This window comes from Equus asinus, chromosome 5 (assembly GCF_041296235.1).
Source record: "Equus asinus isolate D_3611 breed Donkey chromosome 5, EquAss-T2T_v2, whole genome shotgun sequence".
NCBI lineage: Eukaryota > Metazoa > Chordata > Mammalia > Perissodactyla > Equidae > Equus > Equus asinus.
In genome coordinates, this window is record NC_091794.1 from 11,016,874 (window position 1) to 11,040,577 (window position 23,704).

General features: G+C 42.3%; 1 long non-coding RNA gene across 1 annotated transcript; it reads left to right on the forward strand.

Annotated features, from left to right (window-relative positions):
- The first annotated feature begins 9,164 nt into the window (after positions 1–9,164).
- LOC139045399 (uncharacterized) lies at positions 9,165–16,159 on the forward strand. Its single transcript, XR_011503726.1, has 3 exons — positions 9,165–9,921; positions 10,260–10,408; positions 15,362–16,159. It is a non-coding gene; the product is annotated as an uncharacterized lncRNA (long non-coding RNA).
- Positions 16,160–23,704: the final 7,545 nt, after the last annotated feature.

The window sequence follows — 23,704 nt, forward strand, 5'->3', positions numbered from 1 at the left end:
TGGCCGGGGAGACTGGCTGAGTAGGAGGATGGCTCAAGATCCAAGAGGTTTTCTCTGGCTTCTCCCTAGTTAAGAAAGCAGTTTTGCAGGATGGAGAGACGTTTGAGCTTTGAAGTCTGGTAGAATTGGATTCAAATTCCTCCTATGAAGGCGCAAACTGCATGGGAGCATACTAACTTTTGTTGTTGTTGTTGTTAAATAAATAGGAGGATAAGAGTGTCTATTCATTTTTTGCTATGTATGCATACACAAACTCTGGAAACCAGCACCAAGAGGTATGGCAGCTGGGAGAAGGAGAGCTGAGTAGATGGAGGTGGCAGAGGGAAAATTTCTCGGGTTACGTATACATGTTTTTAAATCTTTGAATTAAGAGACTAAGTTACCCATTCCAAAGATATCTTGTCTCTAAAAGGGATATAATTGTGCCTACTGGTTAGACTGTGGAGAGGACTGAGATGAAGCATGTGAAATAATAGGGCCCTGAAACCCAGGGTGAAGGACGCAGCTTCCTTGTCCTTAAGGAGGGTCACGTCCCTCATTGTTGGGGGGCGGTGTAATGATGATGGTAAACCTAGGAATGTACTTCTTGGTCACAGTACAGAAGGCACAAGATGGTGCCAGAAGAGTTACTGACTTGACCACAAACCTGCCACTCAATATGACACAGAAAAATGACAGTTTTCTCTTCCAGAATGATCAGTCAGCAGCCACTCCTTTTACTTTTTTACGTTACAAATGGATTTGTGAGCTGGAGAAGTGTCTCATTGTTTCCAAATGGGAAAAATGTGGACATTTTCATGCAAAAGAAATCTATTTCTCAGTAGAAGTATCTTCTGTGATTTCCTTCCAAGCCCAGACATTTTGATTTGGGTAAAAATCTATTTGAGAAATATGTAGTTGAATGGCAAGTGCAAAAGTCAGAAAAAGGCGTCTTGGTGATTTCAGGCAATACTTGTGAAATTATTTGAACTCTTTGTAAAAGGTGATTAATAGCCACAGTGATTCATGGGTTTGACTTAACTTTTGCTCCTAGTTTCATTTTAGCAAATATTTATGGAGGGCTCCCTACATACCTAACACTGTTTTAGATGCTAAATAAGCTTTTTTTTTTTTGAGGAAGATTAGCCTCAGCTAACATCTGCCACCAATCCTCCTTGCTGAGGAAGATTGGCCCTGAGCCAACATCCGTGCCCATCTTCCTCTATTTTATATGTGGGATGCCTGCTAAAGCATGGCTTGATAAGTAGTGCGTAGGTCTGCACCTGGGATCCAAACCGGTGAACCCTAGGTTGCTGAAGCAGAGCCTGCGAACTTAACCATTACACCATCGGCCAGTCCCACAGATGCTGAATAGGCTTTTAAAGAAATACTGCACGCAGTTCAGTCCCTATCTTCAACAAGTTTTTTTTTTGTTTTTTGCCTTTTGGCAAAAATATACCAAACAGCATGGAAATGAGTCTTCCCTCATATGCAATAAAACACCAGGGCAGGGAGAAAGCCATGTTGGATGGGGTTGTCATGGCGAGAGGGAACATTAGACAAATTTGAAAGGATTAGGCAGCCAGGATGTGAGAAGACACTAAAATGAATTATTTTCAGCAATAAGAGTAATCTCTATTTCTTCATGGCTAGACAGACTCAAATGTTAATTGTACTTTGCAATGGAAAGATTAAGCAGAGAATATAAAACCATGCAAACAGGAGGACAACTACATCTTCCTGCTTCACCATTTGCTCCATAAGTCACTTTTTTATAAGGAGTTGTTATGAGAAAACTGGAGGCAGGAGCTGGCTTCCGAAAACAGGAAAATAAACTCTCTGAGGTGTGAAAATTAAATCCCTTTCTACTTCCAGCCCTGGGATTGTGGTGGACCCAGACACAATGGGAGCACTCCCCTGGGGTTGGCAGGAGCTTATCATGGGCACCCTCGGAAGAGCTTGGGAAATTAGTTAAAAAGTGTTTAAGGGGGACTTTGAATAGTTGCCATCACATAGATTATAAATTTGATAAAGGTACTTAACAAATTGTTATTTTTTCTGAGAGTAACGTCTTTTGATTAAAAAAATATAGCGTACTTAAGAACACACACATATGCATACACATATATGTATACTCATATTATTTCATAATTTAAAAAACAATAATCCACTGATAAGGCTGTCACTCGATATCTTGCAGCCACAAATCACAACATGGTGGAACTGCGCCCTATCCCTACTCTCCGCGGGTTGTGGGCGCCCGCCCGCCTGGCTAACGGTTCCCATTCGGGCCTCCGCGGGCCTGACCACTGCAGGAAATGAGAAATGCAAGGCAGAGATAGCAGGGCTGTGCAGCTCAGAGCCACGTCTTCTGTAAAGTGTCTCCCCTCCATCCCACTAGGGCTTATCTTTAAGCCTAGAAGCCGAGGGGGACTCCTTCGAATTAGGCCAGTGGTCACCATCGTGGCTCCGATAAAATTAATGAAATGACTAATTAGATGCAGAACATCATGCCATTGTTACAGTCCACTAAGGAGTAAAAATGTGACAGTCTCCGCTTAGGAAGCTTATGGCCGAAAGGAAATATAAACAGACCTCAATTTCCTTTTTCCTCACTTGAGTGAATATATCCTACACCATTCTGTCAAATCAGAAGGCCCTGTCAGGCAGAACGGCTCCTTCGATATGCATGCAGAAAGAAACCTGAAGAGTTAGAGGAGAAAGCACAACACGGTCACCTGTCCCAAAGGCTGGTAAGGGCCCCTTGAAGGAATAGCCTCGGAGTAGAGATGGTCCAGTCCTCTCATCCCTGGGGTTGAATCCGAAGCCTGTGCAATTCACCTTAGACGCTGAAGAAAGTCATCTTCGAAAGACAGAAAATTAATGGTTGTGAACGCTCTAAAAAGAGATTTTATTTTACTTACCTGAATTACTATTATTTTCCTTGTGAAATTATGGTGTTTTACATCGGGTGACTCAATGCTGTAATGTTTGTGTACCTGAAGGGAGAGCCTCCAGGTACCCGAAGAGCTGCATCTAACGGATAGGAACATGAACCATGATGCTTTTCTCAGAGGGCAACCCTCTAATTTCAGTAAGAAGTGAGCGACATGGTGTTTTTATGTGAATAACCGCAGTGAAGGTGTGCCAATTGTGAATAAAGGAATTAAAACATTTCTGAGAATAAACACTGATGATATCTACGAGGGTGGTTTTCCCTAAGTTGTTTTTGAGTGAAAATTGGAGGTATTTGTTTTAAGAATTCTGTTCAGTTGTTTTCTGTGGGTTCCTGCCTTTCTTCCCTGCTGTCTAGGAAAAACTGCTGTGTTTTCCTTTATTCTCTCAATTTGGTGGACACCTGGTGTATGGTTTTTTCCCCATGCTGACCCATTCTGACACCAGCTGAGTGTCCTACAATTCAATTCAGTTCTGACACTATTTACCTGGTATTAGCATGGATCAACTGCCCCTACTTCAGACACTAATCGCAAGTCACCCATACTTCTGACTGACCGGCTATAAATCGGGGTTTCTGCGACCTCCTCCTTGGATTTGATAATTTGCTAGAAGGGCTCACAGAGCTCAGGGAAACACTTACTTACATTTGTTATAAAAGATATGATGAAGGATACAGATGAACAGCCAGCTAAAGGGACGGATGAGGCAAGGTCTGGAAGGGTCCCAAGTACAAGAGTTTCTGTCCCCGTGGAGTTAGGGTACACCACGTTCCCAGCACATGGATGTGTTCACCAACGCAGAACTTTCTGAACTTCATACTGTAGGGATTTTTATGGATTTTATGGAGGCTTCATCACATAGGCACAATCGATCATTAACTCAATCTCTGGCCTCTCTCCCCATAAGACCTCATAAGAATATGAGACCCAAAGAAATGACCAAAACAGATAGCTTTTGTACTTTTTAGACAAAGAAACAATAAATTTGCGGAGAATTAACAAGACAAAGAAGTTTGGGGTTGGGATAGCAGATTAGTAAAGAAGTAACAAGGTTTATTTACGCAGCCTTCTCGGCCCCAAACTCCCTAACTCTGGTGATAAGGATGTCTCTCTTCCAGGGAAGTTTCACGTATTAAAAGCTGGTCTGGTGGCTGTGGAGAGAAGAATCGGGTTAGTAGCTGAGTGGTAAGAGATCTGCAAAGGGAGAAAAGAACGTAGACTAGAATGAAGATGAACAAAGAGAAAAGAACAAATGGAAGTACATTTCCCCACAACCCATTAAACCAGTCCCCGGACCCTGGGAATAGATCAGTCCAGTGAACTGGCTGTGTTTCCGTTATCTGACGGAAAGTGTTAATCTTCTCTTTTAATAGATGTGAGCCAGATATTACTTGTCCTGTTTGATTTACATAGAAGCAGATTTTTCATTGATGATCACACAAGCTCCTCGTTGCTGGGCAGACATGGATCTAGGACATGAGGATTTTGGAGTACAGCAGAGGCTAAGCTGCTAACTCTGGCTGGAGAATTCCCAAAGTTTGCGTTGTGGCGTTGAACTCTTCTTCTGTTACCCTGGAAAGATTTAAGATCACTCTGTCCATTTCATAAGTTCCAAAGCTTGGAAATAAGGCCCTTCATACTGAAAAGAAATAGGAGTGGTGATACACAAGAGGGTTTTCTAAGACTTCTCATTCAGTATGTACGTGGAGTATTTGGTGACAGAAGGAGCTAGATATCCCAGGTCACCATCCTGACCATTTAGTTGGAAACCCTTCATATACTTTGTCACCACAAAAGATAAAAAGTCCAATGTGATTCAAAAATAGAGTCAGAGTGGAATCTAGATCTGGGGCATTCCATGACCTTTGCTACTAGTAATGTTAGTATCCTTGCATCTCCATTTTCCATGTACTCCTGTCAGTTTGTAAGAAGTTAGGAAATATCTGATATAGAAGCCTGAAGTCTGGCTTTGGGAGTTATAAAGCTTGGTTTTGTCACTTGACCAAGTTAGTCCAGATTTTTGGTCCACTCATTCATAGTTTGGGGGTATTTGGAAGTCTAATCAGGGAAGCAGCTGAGATACCCCAAGTTGGACAAGGCTGGCCTTGAACCATCCAAAACATTTGGTGATCTGGCAAACATCTGTGCCAGAACCACTTTTAATCTCCTTGACAGGTTTGAAGATGCCATCTAAGGAATCAAACCACAGAGTTTGATTGCAATAGTGTCCTGGTATGTCTCCCAGGAAAGGTCCAATGAAATGTCTGTTTTTAATACAAAGGGAAAAATTTTCACCCGTTGTCTTTATCTGGGCAAGGGACAGTCTGTGAGCTTCTATAGAGATTTTCCTGATCCCAACTAACTCACAAGAAGAAGAGGCATAGCAACGTTCTAGTTGTGGATACCATACCTTGTTGTTCATCCATCTTTGTGCTTAGTCCACCAGGTACTCACATTGGCAGGAACAAAAACCAGTTCAGGTTCTTTTGCACTATCTACATGTTGGCATAGCCAACAGTCACATTGATTAGTTAACATAGCCAGAGTTTGGTAAACTGGCGTAAATTTACCCTTAGTCTGTGCCTGACCTGTTGAAAAAGTAAAAGTTTTGAAGACCCAGTCGTTGAAAGAGAGCCCATAGTGGGGACGGAGAGAGGGGAGGTAGGACAGAGAGAAACAGCACTCTCTGGCCAGCCTTTTGATCAATGACTAATAAATGTGGGGAAATTTCATTAATAAGAGAAGGAGTTTTTTAAAAAAATTTCTCTCATTTTTTTGTATGTGTATATATAGGGAATCTTAAATGGGGGGAAATTGGTGGAAGTGAGGTTTCTTGATTCATGATCTTGGGAAAACCGTCTACTTCATGGTGATGTCTGCTTCTGGGGCCTGGGAATTGGCCCTGGAAATCCTGAATTTCAGGTCACCTGGAGGGGTTGTCTCCCAGCTGTCTTGAAAGCGATGATCTGGGTCTATTGTGGTGTGGCTTGCATGAATTCAGGAGGATTTTTCTTTATTTTGATGGCAGTGTGGGTGGTTAGCAAAACCTCCTAAGGTCCTTTCCAGTGAGGCAATAGCACATGTTTTCTTCTCAGGACCTTAATGTACGCCGGGTCTCCTGGTGGACAGAGATGGTAAGGCTTCTCAGTAGATGGAGGACATGCCCCTTTTACCCGTTGGCGCTATGCCTCAAGTTTACTAGTTAGTTGTTGTATATTGCATAGATTCACGTTGTGCACAGTCATAGCATCAAATTGTTCACTTAAGTTCCCATAATGTTCACTTAATCCAGGAAGGGAAGGGGTTAGCGATGCCTGTAGGCACTAGGTATCCAAATACCATTTCAAAAGAGATCAATCCATGTCTCCTACTTGGAGTATTCCGGATCTTTATAAGGGCCAAGGACAATGCTTCTGGCCATTTAAGTCCAATTTCTTGATAATCTTTCCTAAAGTCCTTTTTATGCCTAGATTTTTACGTTCCTGATGATGGAGGAATGGTATGGGGTATGAAATTTTAATGAGTACCCCAGAGTTTTTGCAAGCAGGTGGTTTATCTCTGCTGTAAAATGATTTCCTTGTCTGATTCAATTCATAAAGGAATGCGAAAACACAGAATAATCTCAGTTATTAATTTCTTTGCCACTTTTGAGGCATCGGCATGTCTCACTGGATAGCGTTCATTCCATCCACTAGACATGCAGACAATAACCAAATAGTGAGAAGGGCCTAAGTCTGGGGGCAAGTCTATAAAATCCACCTGGAGGGCCTTGCAGGGCTTCCTGGGCTACATTGATTTCTTCCAGAAGTTTGATGAGACTTACAAATGGTGCACTGGGAAGTAATTTGGTGAGAAATTTTGTGGATGCCAGGGCAAAACCAATTGTTTTTTAGTTCCTTAACTATTCCCCATTCGTGCATATGCCTCATTTGGTGGGAGATAGTGCAAGCCAAAAAGCCAAAAGAAAACGAGCTACAGGAAGTCCGTCTGGCCCCATGTATAACCTATCTGATAATTGTTTATCACCCTTTTGTGTCCATTTGCCTTTTTCAGATTGTGGGACATTTACCTGATAGTGAATAATGTCAGTCAAGGATAAAGGCAGGTTTCAAAATTAAGTGGAGAAAGGACAAGGGGGTCCATTGTGGGCTGCATGGTGAGCAGCTCTGTCAGCCCTGTCGTTTCCTAAGCATACAGCATCAGTCTGCTTAGTATGGGCTGAACGGTAAACAATGGCAGCTTTAGAAGGTGAACAGCTTGTAATAGGGCAGCTAATAAGTGTCCATTAGCAATAGGAGTACCACAGAAGTTAAGAACCCATGGGATTTCCAAGTTGTGCCAACAGCGTGGCAGCCTCCAAAAGCAAATCTGGGGTCTGTATAAAGAGAGGCAGTTTTTCCTTTTCCAAATATGCAACCTCTAGTAAGAGCTATGAGTTCAGCAGCTTGGGCTGGTTTTACAGTGGGCAAAGAGCATGCCTCAAGTGTTTCATGTGGGGAGACGGTGGCATAACCAGTTATTATGTTTCCGTGGAAATTTCAGTTACAGGGTCCATCACAAAATAGAATTAAGTCTGGGTTGTCTAAAGGCGTGTCCAGCAGGTCCTCTCGTGTGTGGCTTTGAGACCATTTCTGTACCTGCAGGGCCATCACGTGGATGGAGAGAGGCGCTCCATCATCAGGGAGAGTAGTAATGTAGCTGGATTTAAAGTGTTACAACCACGCGAGGTGATGGAAGGCTCAGTCAAAAGAGCCTGCTCATAGGTGGTCTGACGCCGCGTAGAGAGGTGCTGTGTCCTGTGAACTTGTAAGACAGCGGACACGGTATGGGCAGCATGGAGATGGATGGTGAGGCTAATGTGAGAGTACTGGCTTTGCCAGTCAAGGTGGCAGCTGCAGCCCCTGCACGTAAGCATGGGGGCACACCTGATGCTACAGGGTCTAGTTGGCATGAGAAATATGCTATAGGACCTATCTAAAGATTGTCCTAGAACACCTGTAGCAATCCCATTATTTTCATGGCAGGATAGATGAAAAGTTTTGTCAAAATTAGGGAAGCCAAGAGCCAAGGGTGTAGAAAAAGCTAGTTTTGAGGCTTCGAAGGAGGTTAATGCCTCTAAAGACCAGGAAATAGGCTCTGGAGTGACATCTGGGAGAAGGGCACACGGAGGTTTAGCAAGGGCTGCAGAATTAGGAATCCATTGGTGGCAGTAACCAGCTGCTGCTAGAAATTTATGAGATTATTTTTTCATTCTGGGGAGAGGGGTGGACAAAATTGACTCACGGAGTTTTGGGGTGAGCTTTTGAATGCCCTGAGCTATCTCATGTCCTAAGGAGGTAACTGTTGTTTCTTTCTTATGCCTGTTGGAATTTAGATTGGGAGACTTTCTGGCCTTGGGCAGCTGGCGCTTTGAGGAGGATAAGCGAGTCTGTAAGGGCTCCCCGTAAAGGTCATAGACATCCTGGACAAGCGTGGAGGCTTGCGTAAAGGCTACAGAGCCCAAGTTGGCTCCAAGGACTCGGGAAAATATTAAGAGAGACTCACAATATCCCTGAGGTGCATGAGTCCATGGAGTCTGTCCATGTTAATTGTCTCCCTTTAAATGTCAACGCAAAAGGAAATTGCGAGTCAAGATGCAGTGGGATTGAGAAGAAAGCCGAGCAGAGGTCCATTACTGTAAACCAGGCTGATCAGCAGGAATTGAGGTGAGAATGAGGGCTGGATTAGGGACTACAGAGTGGCGAGGCATTACAAAAGAGTTGCCAGCTTGTACAAATCTATAGATCTGGTTCCCGTCTGAGCCACTTTACCTCTTTCTTTACTGGCGAGATTGGAGTGTTGCAAGGTGAGGAAGTGAAGACCAGTGGACCTGCAGGAGAGGGTCTATCATAGATTCAGTTCATCTCTCTGCAGCTCTGGAGAGAGGATGCCGGGCCACTGATGGAAACGGTGTCTTCTTTTCCAGGTAATGCACACAGGCTCTGCACTCAGTAACAACCCAACTTTATTTGCATGTGTAACCTAGAGACTAATTGGGACGTCTTTTAATGACTCATCCTCTTCAGAGGAATTTAAATCAGAATAAGTTTACAGTAAGGAAAGGAGGAAATTTGAGGCTTGGTCTGAGGGCGGAGAAATAAAAACGCCTTTCTCATTACATTTTATAGTGAAATTAAATTTACATAGCAAATCTCTACCAAAGAGATTTGCTGGTGAGGACCTGGAAACCAGAAAGTCATGATGGGGGTTAAGAGGCCTCAGGATATTGGGACAGGCTGAGGTGTGGGCAATGGAGCAGGCTGCCCAGAGACTCCGACTGCTTGAACAGGAGCAGAGGTGGCAGGTAGACATAAATCCTCTGAGCAGATGGTAGAGATAGTCACCCCAGTGTCACTTAAGAAATCCAGTTCCCCATCTTCTATTTTAGGTTTAATGCTAGGCTCGAGGGTGTGACTGAGGATTGACTGGCCCCTTGATTTGTGGGGGATTTTTCCCTCAGGAGGAGAAAAACAAACTTCCTGAGGGTGCTCGGGTTCAGGGAAATTGCTTCTTAAATTTTCCTCTCTTGAGTGCGGGACAATTTTTCTTCCAATGTCCTGATTTTCTACAATACCTGCAATTGTCTGGAAGCAGATAGAGAGGGCTTGGAGTGGGTTTTGAGTTACTCTCAGAGTCATCCTCTTGTTTATCTAAAGATTCAAGTTGCAAAGCAAGAATTGTTGCTTTGGACTCTTTTCTCCTTCTGCATTTCTGCAAGCTGCTTTCAAAGAATTGAGTCGCAGCCTCCATCAGGACGCTCAGCGGTTGGCCCAACCACCTGACCACACTATTTTGAATTTGTTTTTTACTGTTGGGGAGAGAATTTCCTGCTAACGTGGACATTAGAAGGTTCCAGTGCTCCGGGGCTTCCAGATTTAATGCAGTGTGCCTTCGAAAAGTCTGTATAAAACGTTCAACAAAGGCCTTTGGAAGCTCTCCCTTCCGGGTGAGTAATTGAACCTCAGACCAATTTACTCCGGGGGGACCACCTCTAATATTGCTCCTCCTGAGCCCTGAATATCGGCCTCTAGCTGGGCCACTTGCTCGTCATTTGCCGGAGGGCCTGGCAGAGGGGCTGGACTTCTGTTTCCTCTGTGAGGGGGATTTTCTCCAGGGGGTTGTCTGGCATCCTGAGCAGGAAGAGCACCCTTACAGCCAATCAAGGTCCCTATGAGTGGGGTGCGAATAGTCACGAATCTTTCTGATTCCTCTCTGAATGTTGTAGGATCTTCTCAAAGTGGAGGTAAAAGGGCTTTGTAATTTAAAAGATCTGCTTCTCTCCAGGGTTCATGAATTCTTTGCCATGGGGTCCAGGATACACTGCCGAGGACGTTGCATAGGCATGCCTGAAGCTAGCAGAGCCCCAGGACAGAGCCCTGGAAAGTAGGAGCAGCTGTAAGGGGTGGCAAAGCCGGCCTCACCGTCAGTCTCAGGTGCGTCTGCTAATTTACCTCCCGGCTTTCAGCATTTACACAAGCCCCCTGTGTTCTCCAAGCCTGGAGATCAGGCCAGTGTGTTCCCTGTAAATCTTGTAAAGAAAGAGAGGTCACAACAGGCAGCTGGGTGTTTAAGAGATTTTTCTGGGGAAGTTGGAGAAGTTTTAGGATCTAAGACAACTGGCTGAGGAGGTGGGGCTGGGTTTTGAGAGGGGGCGTTTAGACCAGGGGCTCAGAGATCCGAAAGAGCTTCTGGAGGGTCAGGAACAGGGAGTTGGTATAAAGTGGTGTGTAAGAGGGAGGGGAAGAGGAATTTATGTCAGATTTGGTTTTTAATTTTTGTTTTAAGTCTGACTTTTGTTCTTTTATTAAAGGATTCCCTAAGGCTAGCTTTTATACTTTTTTGTGTTTTTTTAAATTTGATCCCCCCATAAATACCAATAAACCAGCTATTTAGGATGAGAGCTCTCTAAAAAAGTTTTCAGATATAGTTTTTCTGATTCAAAAGCTCTGTCATCTGGCCATTGATGAGTAGGATCTCCATTAATATATTTATTCCATAATGACTTAATCCAATAAGCCTTTCATGGAAAAATCAGAGGTAACTTTCCAGGCTTAGAATAAATCTTTGCTGTGGACACAAGAGGCGTCGCTGGAGTGGGTGCAGATGGTGCAGCCCCGTGATCCAAAAAGTTCACACCCAGAGATAGTCTAAACAAGCAAAGGCCTGTACTGCACAGGCAGTAAGGACGGTACAGTGAAAAGCTGTGTCTCTGGTCTCGCATGGGAAGGTAAAACGCCTCCAGTTACAACCCCACTAATCTGCGATGCTGGGCAGGTGCTACTGGAACGGGACTTTCCTGCCACTGACAAATAAACAAAGGTTGAGATGACAAAGGTCCCTCATGGACTGGGACTCCCATGACGAACTGAGGGCTGGCACGGCCAGACAAAGACAGTGCTGCTTGTGACTTTGTGTCTCGGAACCCCACTCTTTTCGACGGGCCACCAGATGCACCCCAGTAAGTATACCTTCTGGATGGCAGGGACCAGAGAGAATCTTCTCACTGGCCACAAAGCCGAGCTCTCAGGACATAGAACAAGCTAAAAGGAAAAACCTCATCTTTTTTTTCCCCCCCAATTATTTACTGAGGTCTTAATGGTTTATAACATTGTGTAATTTCAGATGCACATTATTATGTATCAGTTTCTGTATAGACTGCATCGTGCTCACCACCAATAGTCTAATTTTTATCCGTCACCATACTTATGTGCCTATTTACCCCTTTCACCCACCCCCCAACCCCACTTCCCTCTGGTAACCACTAATCTGTTCTCTATAACCATGTGTTTGTTTACCTTCCACATATGAGTGAAGTCATGTGGTGTTTGTCTTTCTCTGGCATATTTCACTTAACATAATATCCTCAAGGTCCATCCATGTTGCGAATGGGACAATTTTGTCTTTTTTATGGCTGAGTAGTATTCCATTGTATATATGCACCACATTTTCTTTATCCATTCATCAGTTGATGGGCACTTGGGTTGCTTCTATGTCTTGGCTATGTGAATAGTGCTGCACTGAACATAGGAGTGTACAAGTCTTTTTGTATTGTTGACTTTTACATAGGGGACCCAGAGCAAAGTTGTCTAAACGGTTGCTTGCCTGATGAGAACTGTGAACTCACCAGTCTATGGGGCCAGCTTAAACAGTAGGCTTATAGAGCCAATGCTTATGTTCTGCCCTGTGGATTTTCCTCCTATGACAAATAACAGACAGAGACAAAGAAAAAAAATGACCATTTCTAGGGGGAAAAAGATCAATAAAAACTCATTACCAAATTTTTTCTGCCGGAGTCACTATGCCAAAATTGTCTCTCACAATTTTTGCTTCCGCCTGACCCTGTGGTGAGAGACCTAGGAGGCTGAATATCATAGGAAATCTTACCTTCTGCTGGCTTTTTGTCAGAGGTCCTGGGATCTCTTTATCTGTAGCAGTTCTGGGAGAAAGCAGGATTCAGCCCGTGAAGAGCCTGCCAACTACACCAACTGTTGGGGAGGAAAATTTTCCTCTATCCTTCTAGGTTCTTCTGGATGGTCTAAGAGTTAAACTGACATTAGACAGATTAACAATAGAAAATCAAATTTAATTATGTATGCACAGAGGCCTGGCCTCATAAGAATATGAGACCCAGAGAAATGACCAAAGCAGGTTTTATGCTTTTTAGACAAAGAAACAATAAATTTGTGAAGAATTGACAAGGCAAAGAAGTTTGGGCTTAGGGTGGTAAATTAGTAAGAAGTAACAAGATTTGTTTACACAGCCTTCTCAGCTCTAAATTCCCTCTCTCTGGTGATAAGGATGTCTCTCTACCTCCTGGCACGGGGAGGGTACCTTTCACACGGGAGATTTATTTCCTGCTTTCAGGGGGACAGACAGGGTCAGAGTGTCCTTCTTACACTGGCTGTCTCTCAAGTAACTTTAATTTAAAATAATCACTATACCACTTTGGCACATTTGGGGGCAGCCTGCCCTGAGCTCCAATAGAGCAAAAGATGCTCCTGTCATGTAGAAAACTCCGAGGGATTTAGAAGCTCTGTGTCAGGAACTGGGGTCAAAGACCAAATATTAGCAAGAACTGGGGGCAGAGACCAGTATATATATTTTTTATTATTTCACACCTGCCATGTCGGCTTCCTGAAGTTAAAGGCCAACAGCATATGGTCCATTTAGGGATCTGCATTAAACTTATGTGTATGAAAGGAGAGACGTATTAGGACAAGGTGATCTTCACACATCCTCCTTTCAGGCTGCTTTAAGATCAGGCAAGGCCAGGTGACCATCTGGGTGTCACACAGAAAACCTTCCAGAAAGCGAAGGGACCTCAGACCAAGAGACCCTCAGAGTCAGCTTCCAGATCTTGCACTGTTTTCCAGGCCCCTTTGAGCCGGTCCTCTCCCACTTGGGGCATGATTTGGAGTTGTCTTATTTGGTCCTTTGATTTCAGCTTTTGCTTGGATTCCTGTTCCACCTTCCCCCAGCCCTATGTAGCTTTCTCTTTTCCCAAAGTCTCTCTATTGGATGAGGTCAGAGCTTGTTGTCTGCTTTTGTGTCTCAGCTATACCCTGGGTTCATCCTTAATTTTGTACTCTGAGAACCTTCAATTTTGTAACTCTGAAAGCTTCAGTTTTGTAAGTTGGGAAAAAAGTACAATATCCCTGGGGTGGGGAGCCTGTTGTGGCCTCCATAGCCCTCTTAGACATCTGCCACAGGAGTGGGACAGGTGGGGGCTCTGCCTCTGGGCTCCTGGCTGCAAGATTTCTCATGAAACTGGGTACCATAGTGGGTCTTAACTTGTGAGTTCCGGTACAGAAAGCAGAAAACAAGAAAATGTACACTAGGAAAAGTGCTTTGAAAAAATGTTTAAAAACATCTGAGTTTTATGTTCAAGTACGAGATACAAATTGCTTGATTATCGTAAAATGTGAATATGACAAAAAATATTATGTGGGACCAACATCTGGCTGTTCACATGTTATGGAATTAACGAGATTTAAAGGTCCTTTTGATCAAAAAAAATCTCCCCTAGCGGCCTGTCATTGAGTCTGAAAATTTGCATTTTCATGTCCAGAAGGCCTCTGTTCAAATGCAACAATCTTTTCTGAGAGGTACACATTCAAATTAATCACCATCAGTGTATTAGTGCAGTGAGTGGTACTGTGTCCTAGCTGAAGAGGCTCTGAGAAAAATCAAACATGGAAAAGCAATATTTTAAACCCAGAGTGAGCTGAGAATGTTTTAGAGCTGTGATGTCCAATCTGAAGGATGCTAGCCACATGTGGCTACTTAAACTCAAATTTAAATTAATTTAAATAAAATAAACAACTCAGTTCCTTAGCCGCATTTCAAGTGCTGAGTAGCCACGTGTGATGAGTGGTTAGTATATTGGACAGTGCAGATATAGAGCATTGCTACTGTTGCTGGAAGTTTTATTGGACAGTGCAGTCTAAGAGAAGGAACTTAAGGCAGAGGGCATGTCTAAATGGCTGTTCCTATGCTGTGCTTGCAATCCGGAGAACAACAAAGAAAACATTGGAGACGAGGTGGGGGAGGGGGAGAGCTCCAACAGAGAAATGGAATCCCATAAAGTGGGGGTGGCCTAAAGACCAAAGGCAAGCATTACCTACTTCACAATTTTGCCTGGGGTCTCCTGATAATGTATTCTACTGGGGAAAGGCAGAATTTTCCAGTAAGTCATGGGTTCAAATTCTAGCTCTGCCAAACACTAGCTCAGTGGCTATGGGTAAGTCTTCTTAATCTTTCCTCATGTGAAAGATAGAGATTATAATTCCTACCCCGCACCAGGGTCATGAAGATTAAAGATAATATATGTGAATCTGGTACATCGTAGGTGCTCAATAAATAGGAGCTGTTATATCGTAAAGCCCATTAGCTGCTTTGGACCACTGACCTTGACTCCCACATCTTTGTATCTTTCTCAGTGCCCAGCATGCAGTAGGCACTCCATACACAGTTGTTCAAGTTAATTGAATTGGCGTACTCCCTGTCTCTTTTTTTCACACTCTTGCTTTCACTATGAATAAAGGTTCTGTGAAAGAAAGATGCTGTGCAAACTCTGGTGTTATTGGTATTGCAAGAGTAATCAACATGAAATAGGATTAGAAGACAAGAATTCCTTGAAAGCTAATCCTTTTAAGTTAATGGAATTGAAATATTGTAATTCATGGAATAGCGCTTAAATGGTACTGCTCGGACAGTTACTGCTTGCTATTTATATACGTTGAATTTTTAAAATTACGCCCTGCACAGAATCACTTGAGGGCACAAGTACAAAGAATTAATACATTAATTATCATAAATGAATCATTAAACAGCAACAGTAATTAATAGCTTAAGCTATACATACATTTTTAATTTTTTTTCAACAGTGGCCTTAGTGCTCCTCTGCTGGAAAAAGTTGGTTAGAAGAGGAGCTGATTGGTAGAAGACTGGAGGTGAAAATGGAATCATGTGAGTTCATCGTGTCTGTTCCACTGCCTTTGTATTTAAACCAATGTGGACCGGTGACCCCTCATTGTGAAGCTCTTTATAAGATATTTTGTAATCTTTCGTAGGCCTGCACTCGTTGTCGTGAGTTTTTTCTTTAAAATTATGTAAAAAGACTATTAATCTGTTCCTAGGCAGTAATGAGCATCATCTGGGTCTTCACTTCCGAATCCATCCAATGAATTATTTGAACCTCTCACATGAGAAGTTTTTAAACTTGGCTCCAAGGAGGCCAGGAGCGCTGGAGGCCTTGGAGGACAGAAAGGAGGATGGGACGTGTGAGCAGGCTGGAATTTGCACACCCTCTGCCCAGCGCCAGCACTGCCTCCCAACCTCGATTAAGTCAACACAGCTTGAATTTCAGATATTTAATATGTTTGCTTTAATGGAGTTTGAAGAAAAGGCTCCAACAATTTAAAAATAATTATTTTGAAAATCACCAAATTAGATAATTCTAAATTTCCTGTTCACTTTGGTGCTCTCGTTCTCAACCCTGCTGCTGCATTCCACCCCCATGTACTCTGATCCAGGGACCTTGACATTTTAAGAAATTTCCCCAGAGGATTTTAACTTGCGGCGAGGGTTGAGAACTACTTTTTAGTCCAACTGTCTTGATCTCTTTTTAAGTAGAAATGAGTGGAGGTCAGGTCTCATTTTTTTTGTTAGAGAACAGAGTTTTGCCCAGGAGAATTAATGTTTATGGAGCTTATTTTATTCTTTCTTCCCATATTCATACGTAAATCAACATTCCCACCTTGACACCCAGCAAATAATAGTTGCTATCACTCTCAAACTGTCTTACTTCACCATTTAATTCTCCTGATGTGCATCTGTTATCAAGAAGAGGTGTGTTTGATTCAATTAAGATGATCTATTTTAGTAAATCTGTAAGTGCCCACATATAAATGTTAGTTTTGAGATGGCAAGAACAAGAGTTATTTTTTAAGAGTGTATTTTGCCTTACATGTGTTATTTTTTTTTGCCAAAATTGAACCTATTATTGTACCTTGCACGCAGTAGGTTCACACTGAATGATTACTATCAAAACAGGAACCCAGGCATTGGTCTACTTATCTGTTAGAACATCTGTAAAGATTCAGCTACTAGTGTGTACCATGTACTCTGAGCTGGGTGTTTGCCATCACTGTAGGACCAGCATCAAGTTGACAAGGTCAGGGCCTTTTTCTTACCCCTTTCGTGCCCTAGTTAAGTAGCTACAAATTTGGTAAACAGGCACCCAGGTGACTAAGGAAACCTGGAGCAATTTTCTGGTCTGAACAGATAGAAATAGCATTTGTATGGGTGACTCCATCAGAGGGAATAAAATCCTCTTCTTCCCTTCCATTCCTCCCTTCCTTCTTTCCTATATTCCTTCCTTCCTTCCTCCCTTCCTTCCTTCCTTCTTTCCTTCTCCTTTTGGAAATATTCAAGGAAGCAGAAAAATATAAAAACTAATATCATAAACACCCACATACCTATCACCTAGCCTTGTCAGATCTTAACATTTTGGCACATTGGATCCAGTACTTATTTTAAGAAATAGAAATTCACAGGCAGAGCTAAAGTTACCTGTATAACTACCTGCCCTTAACTTGTCTTCTACCCTAGCAGTTCTCAAACTTGGCTACCCATTAGAATCACCTGGAGAGATTTAAAGCTCCCATTGCCAAGGTCTCATTTCATTTCAATTAAATTGGAATATCTCAGGGAGGCAGCCAGGCACTAGTATTTTTTGAGATTCCTAAGTAATTATTACAATGTGCAAAGTTTGAGAAGTCCTGTCCTATCCCGGACTCCGACAGTAGCTACTATTATACATTTGATGTTTATGTTCTTGCTACATATGTGTATTCATAAGTAATATGCCGTTTTCCATGTTTTAAAAATATGTATAAATTGTATAATACTGTATGTTCTGTGACTTGCTTTTTGTACTCAATTTTGCCTATTTGAGGTTAGCCGCGTTGACGCATGTAGCAATAGTTCATCATTTTAACAGCTATAGAGTATTCAACTTTTTAATAAACCACATGTTATTTGTCCATCTCCTTACTAGTAGATGTTTGCAATATGACTTTCATTCAAAATGAATGAATTCAGGAAAAATGAATTTCATTCATGTCCCCATTTATTTAAGTCTTTCTTTTTATGTCTTGGTAAAGATCTTGCACATCTTGTGTTAATTTTTTTCCTAGTTTCCTCGAGTTTTTGTACTACTGTAAATGGTGTCCTTAAATCATGTTTTGTTTGTTGCTGGTTCATAAAAATAAAATCAACTTTAGGCGTTGATTTTGTGTCCAACAGCCTTGCCAAATTTTCCTATTAGCTTTAAGAAATTTTGTGTAGATTCTTTTAGATTTTGTTTGAGACAATCATGCTACTTGTAAGTAGTGACAGTATTTTTTTTTCTGACCTTTATAAATTTTGTACTTTTCTTTTATCTTCCTGCCTTGTTTAGGACTTCCAGTATAATGTTTAATAAAAGCCATGAGAATGGAAACCCTTGGCTTCTTTCTGACTATAAAGGAAATGCTTCTAATGTCTTACTTTTAAGAATTATGTCTGCTATAGGTTTTTTGTGAGTTCCTGTCACAGATACCCTCTGTCAGGTTTAGAAAGTTTTCTTCTCATTTTGCTAAGAGTTTTTCTCATGAAAATATGCTGAATTTTACGATGTGCTTTTATTTGCATCTACTGACATATCATATGGTTTTCTCTTTTGATTTGTAAAGAGGATAAATTATGTGAATATACTTAAAAAATATTATCGTATGAAATTTTATTATTGTTGATTCTTAGTTTTAAGATCGTTCTTGCGTGTTGTCTACTCTTTCCGTTAGAGCCTTTGACATTCGTCACAGTTAATTTAACTGTCCTGTTTTATAATTCCCACGTCATTGTCATGTCTCAGTCTGGTTCTGATGGTTACTTTGTCTCTTCAGATTGGGGTTTTCCTGCCTTTCGACATGCCTTATCCTCTTTTGCTGAAAGCTGGCTGTGTTATATTGGGTGATAGAAATTCAGGTAGATGGGCCCGTATGAGGATTTGTGCTAATCTGGCTGGGTGTTGCGTTGTGTTGAATGTTTTTTGTAGCTATAGGTGCCAGAGGCTCCAGATTCCTCCAGTGTTCTTGTTTTCATCTCCTCTCTTGACTTTGGGCGTCTCTTATTCTTCTTCCTCAGAGAAAGTCTATGTGTTACAGCTCTTTTAGCAGCATCTGCTGTTATACTGGAGCCTTGTGGTGAGTGCTAAGGTATGAGGGACAGAAAGCTTTCCATAATCTTCCAGTTGAATCTCAGTCTAGTGGTGAGCCTGTGTCTGGTGTCCTTCAGCTTCAGAAGTATTTCTCCCGTGGTATAGTTTTCCCCCATCTCGTAATCCTCTTGCTAGCTGCAGTATTTCCAATCTATTTCCTTTGAGCCTTGACCTCTGTCACCTGCATTTTCCCCTCTTTATGTGAAACAGGAAGATCAAAGGGGACTGGACTTGGAGAATGCCCTTTCTCTTGCTGGGCTAAGGCTCTGGCAAAGTCTTTTCCCCCAGAGAGGATGTCTCTGGATGTATTTCACGATTATTCTTTCTCTCCTGTGGCCAGAGTAATAAGGGGATCTCTCCTGGATCCTCACCATTAGAATCTAGTAGAGTTCCTGGAGGTAAAGAGCATGAAACTCAGCTCACCCTTCCCAAGACTGTGTCTCCCAAGAGTTTCTTACCCTCACGTTTTCTCACACTCAGCCTCCGACAGTTCATCAAAGTTACCATTTAAGTGTCCCTACCAGCTTACGGCTCCACAGCTTCTGTTTCAGGTAATCAGATCGCAGCTGTGACTCTATGAATGCACCTCCCTCTCCCTATTTCAAGGTGGTGGTTTACTTTGCAAACTCAGGTCTATGATGTGGGTCCAAGAAAAGTCACTGATTTTCAGTTTATCCAGCTTTATCTTCTTATCAGGATAGGAGTAAAAATTTCCAAGCTCTTCACATGTCTGAGCAGCAACCCAAAGTCTTGACTCCAGACATTTTATAGATTCCCTTTGAAGGTAGACTTTCAAGGATCCTGGATTCATGTGGATGAGGGGTTGACACAGTTCCAACCACTCCCATCTACTATACGGACCCCAGATCTCATTTCCTGTTCCTATCTGGACTATCTGCAGGATCTTGAAAAACAGCAAATTCAGTGAGAGATTTTCTCTGAACTCCTTTGTCTGCCTAGAGCAGATCCTTGAAAAGGAGCTCAATGGTCATAGCTCCCCACTCAGGAGTTCAATCAACCAGGGAAGATTGGCTCTTCTTACAGGAGCGGAGACTAGAAGTCAACACCACACCCAGACAAACTTTGTCACAAACTATCATAATCTCTCATCTATTCTTCTAAGGGCTCATTCATCTTTTCTAAAAATCGTTTACTCTCCCCCAAGAGACCTATATCTCTCCTCCCTTTTCCCTTTTAAGATGGTATTTAAGCTTGAATTCTAAGCTACCTTTGGGAGTTAATCGTTTTTCCCTGGGTGTCTCCCATATATACAGGAGGTATATGTAATAAACTTTTGCTTGTCTCTCTTGTTAATCTGTCTTTTATTACAGGGATCTCAGCTAAGAACTCAAAAGGGTAGAGGGCAAATTACTTTTCCTCCCCTACCTACCCAAGCCCCTAGGCAGTGGAAAGAGGTACCGCTCCATCTCCACAGCTGCTACAGCATGGACTCGGGCTCTTACTGCTCTGCTTTTTAGTTTCCTCTTTGTTTTTGGCCACTAGGAATTTCCTTTACTTTCTAGTATTCTCAGATGAAAATTTATAAGAACCTTTATTTATGTTTATCTAGCATCACTGAGTGTTTGGCAGATGGAGGATTTGGGGGTTACTCAGTCTATAATATTGGTCAAACTAGCATCTAACCAGTTTTTTAATTTAAATATTCGGTGGACTGGTGGGACCCTATTACTCCTGAGACCTCACTGGCCTAGGCAAAGCCCTGGGCAGGAAGTCAGGACTCCCAGACACTGCTTGCTGTTCTGTCTGCCCTTGACTGTGTCACGATGAACGTGAAAAGCCCTTCAGCACCGGTCAAGGCTTGGGCCTGCAGGGATGACAATGATGGTGTAGTATTTCCAACAGATTTCTCTGAGCTCAGTGGATACTGTCTACCCCTGCTTCTCCTGTTTGTGGTCTGATACGCTTTTCTTCTTGAGTGCCATAACTCTTTACTTCCGGATTTCTTTTGAGTTGTCTCTGTTGCACCTGTCCTATGGTGAGCCCCATCCTAAGCACCAGTGGGCTGGATTTTGGCTTCTGACTCTGATTTGCTTTTTCCATCTCTCCTTCCTCCCTCTGCCTTATCCCAAGATTCCAGCTTATGACCATTCCTTTAGAGATAGGATTTTGAAAATCCTGTCTCTTTCTCGGTGATGTAGTTTGTTCCGTTTAATATAGGGCTCCAACACAGGAATATATTGCAGTTAAATCTGCACAACTACTTTGGAGAACTATGGGATACCCAAATAATGAATCCCTGGGACTTAATTTGCCTCGGTGGCCCGAGGTCTCACAGTTAGGGGAGCTCCATGTGAGGAAGAATAAAAGGATCTTGTCAAATATCTTAGTTTCTTGAGTTAGTCACTGAAAGAAGGAATTGAGGGCCATGACTCTGCAACATGCAATATGGAAACATTATGTTGGAGTACAGAAGCCTGGTATTTTAAAAGCCTGAGTGTTTTAAAAGAGCATTTTGTTTTTAAGTATTTTCTTTTTTTTTTTTTTTTGAGATAAGAATGTTAAAACCTTAATTTCTGGACTTCGGATTAAACTCTCTTAACAAGTGCAGTAGGTGGGGGTGGGGATGGGGCTGGGGAGGCCACCCTAAAATATCCCATAGTGGCATATTGATTATTTTGAATTAAAATTAAGAAACAGTCAGTGCAAAAAGAACACTCTGATCATCCTTTGTCTCCTTGAAAGCAGGAAATAAATCTCCCATGTAAAGGTGCCCTCCCTGTGCCTGAAGGCTGAGAGAAACATCCTTATCCCCAAAGTCGGGGAATTCAAGGCTGAGAAGCCTGTGTAAACAAACCCTGTTACTTTTACTAATTTACTACCTCAAGCCTAAACTCTGTTTAAATTCCTCCCTTATTATGTACCTCAAACCTAAGTTTCTTTGTCCTGTCATTCCTCACAAATTTATTGTTTCTTTGTGTAAAAAGATATAAAAGCAGCCTTGTTTGCCCATCCCAGAGAACATCAATTCTCTATGATGTCCAATACCTACATATTAAATTGGATGTTTCTCCTGTTAATCTGATCTTATGTCAATTTTATTGTTAGTCGAGCCATAAGAACACAAGAAGGGTAGAAGGGGAAATTTCCCCTCCAAGACAGGAGGTTCCTGGTCCTTCACAAGAAGCCACTCATCAAACAGTCTTCTGAAACTGAACCAACAGGTAGAGGCTCTGGAGAACAAGCTACAATTACCCATACAAGAGGTTGGGTAATTCAAGTATAAATTAAATGGAAAAGAAACAGCAATTTTCCCTAAGTGCCTGAGGTGCCCATAATGAAGAATGCCTTTTCCTTTAAGCTGACTTAAGCTGGTTGGTTTTAAAGAAATCCTACAAAGCTCAAGTCCTTAGGTGCATATTTCTGTGTAGACATGGCAGCATGGTTAGTAATAAGAAAAAAGGCAATCTCTTAGTCAGGTTAAGAGAACATCTTCTTGGACAACTTACTGATCTAATAGGCTTTTATTCAGTGATTCACAAATTGGGCAGCATCTAAACTAGCAGATAGAAAGAAGCTCTGAAGAGCTATACAAAGCGAGAGATTTTTGTAGACCAAAGTGATCAGGAACCAGGAAGTTACACTGGGTATTTTGGGATTGGTTGAAGCTGGGTTACTTTCCCTTTATGGAGCAAAGAGAAGTCTTGGAGTTGGGTCAGATAACTTGTGCTGAGCAGGCAAGCGCTGATTGGTTGACCTAGGCCTTCCTTTTCTGGGAGAGACGAGCATAGAAACTTAGCTCAGTTTTGGGGCTTAGCATGAATGGCTCCATCTTGGGCCTAATCTAGTTACCTTGACAGCAGAGAAAGGAGAGGAACATATAAATATGATGTCACATCCCATATAGGCTTGAAGGGTAGCAGAATATGCCACCCCAAAATATGCCTTTTTGGCAAAAGGATGATTTTGCGTAAAAGCAGACACAGGAGAAGCTCTGAAAGTGAAGAAGTTACCCTTTTGTAAAGGATATTTACATTTATAAGAAAATCCCTGTTTTTGAGGGTGTCTCTTTCTCTGTTCCAGGAAGAGAAGGATTATTCTCACAAGAAACTTTTCTTGATGGAGAAGGTACACACCTCAACGTGCATAGCAAACTCTGTCCTTGTTTACCACGCTTTTCCTGGTAACTTCTCATTACTGGCCTCCCCTCTACCACCCAACGTTTTATTTTGTCTTTACGGAAGATGGTATTAAAGGTGGTGGTTTGGGCCATCTTGGAGAGTTACTCATTTTTCCTGGGAGTCTCCCATGTATACATGAGGTATATGTGTTAATAAACACTTTTTTTCTTCCTCTTGTTAACTTGTCTTTTATTACAGAGGGTTTCAGCTGAGAACTCAGAGGGGTAGATGGAAAATTATTTTTCCCCCCTTCAGGCTCATCATGTCAATCTTTCAAACTGACTAAACCTTGAGAGATTAACACGCCTTTACGTCTTTGAAAATAGAAAGTTTTCAGTTCTTCTTTCTAGTGTCTATTGCAAACAAAAATCTCCTTGTTTGTGTCTCTCACCTCATTGCACCTTTCAAAGTAGATTGTCTAGAAACAAAGTGCTCAAGACTATAGGGAGACCATATTGTGTGACCAGTGACTGTCTTCTGTTCCTGAGCAAAAGAATGTCATAGAACAAGCAGGTAAGTCTTGTTGATGTATGTGGTCTCAATTCTCAGGCAGAAACTTCTGAGCTTCATTCCAATATTAACTATGATGAGTCAGAGACCGTGTGAGGACTTTTTGCCCCCATTTTGAGACCCAGTAGGCTGCTTTGGGTCTTTGCTTCTGGTGGGGCCCTGGGAGTTTGCCTGCTTCCCTTCCCTCTGTATAGCTACCCCACCTTCTTCATTCACGGGCTGGCTCCTAGTCATCATTTCAGCATCAGATGGGCTCCGCCTCCCTCAGGAAGCTTCTGACTCCTTTCTCCACTCCTATCGCCCACTTACTCCAGGGCCCC